This window comes from Lycium ferocissimum, unplaced genomic scaffold (genome assembly GCF_029784015.1).
Source record: "Lycium ferocissimum isolate CSIRO_LF1 unplaced genomic scaffold, AGI_CSIRO_Lferr_CH_V1 ctg8399, whole genome shotgun sequence".
In the NCBI taxonomy this organism is placed as follows: Eukaryota; Viridiplantae; Streptophyta; class Magnoliopsida; order Solanales; family Solanaceae; genus Lycium; species Lycium ferocissimum.
The window spans coordinates 1,329-2,656 of NW_026727234.1; positions in this window are offsets into that span (position 1 = coordinate 1,329).

A 1,328-nucleotide genomic window follows, 5' to 3' on the forward strand; every position below is an offset into this window, starting at 1 on the left:
TCTCGAACTACTCACAAGCCTATAGATGTTATTATAACGCCTATATCTCTATGGTCATCAGAGGTAACAAGAACGCAATTAATTCTCCGTATTCAACTAAGTAGGGCTAAAGGGTATATCTCTATCCTCAGTAGCGAAACGATAATATCGAACAAAATCTATTTATTCTTATTACGTACGTGAAGTCCCTTTCTCAAGTTCGATTCACGCACCACAGATAGTGTCTAACTATTGGCCAAATAATCAAACAATTAAGCACAAGAATAAATAAGCAACCCAAAATATGAAAATTTAATCGTTAAAAATTGTCGTCAAACCAACTATCATGTCTTTCGCAACAACCCCATAATTAAAAAGTTTAGCTGCTCATGATTCTCAATGAACAACAAGAATTCATGAAGAAACTAGGGTTGAAAAGATGAAAATAAATAATTCTAGAGAGAGAAAGTAGGATGATGGGTTACAAGTCTTGGAATAATCCCAGCACGTCATTAATAATGAATAAAACATCTAGTTATAGTTTATGGTTCAAATCAAAATAAAAGGGTCCTAATCCTAATTTAATTCGGCGGAAACTAGGCCTTCCCGTGTTGGCCGCTCGTCGCGGGTCCAACACGGGGTCTTCAGTGGTTTTGGCCTTCATTTGTGCTGAGCCCGCGACGCTGGCTTGACACGAATTTGTCATTTGTCCGCAGCTGTGTTTTTCCATCATGGCCCCGCGACGCGGGTCCAACACCTGACTGGCACCTCACGATGCACATTTACTGCTTCCTTGTGTCTTCATCAGCTCCAAACTTCAGGCGTCTTATCTCATCACCTCGTGTAAGCTTCATTTGTCCCAAAGTCAACCAAAATTGCCCGGTTTTCCATCGTTTGTCCTCGTTATACCTGATTACACAAAATATACCAACATAAGCGCAAATACAACGATTTCAACATAAAATTGGGGATTAAAGTCTTAAGTGTCACGACCCAGCCCCGTGGGCCGTGACTAGTGCCCGAGCTGGGCACTCGTACCCACCTATCGATTATAATCAGGTCACAGCAAATATGATAAGAACTTGTACGTACAGAAGGGCACGACATCGCGCACACATATATACACATATGTCATATATATACAGAACACATACACAACCATACAGTGCTACCCACAACCCACATTTTTGTCTACAGGCCTTTAACAGTAATAACAGAACCATATGACGGGACAGGGACCCGCCGTACCCTGAATAAATATATACACATATAACAAAAGAATCTGTACCAAAATTTGGGCTCCGGACAAATGGAGCTCTCCAAAATAGCCGAGTAGTGATCCTAAGTCG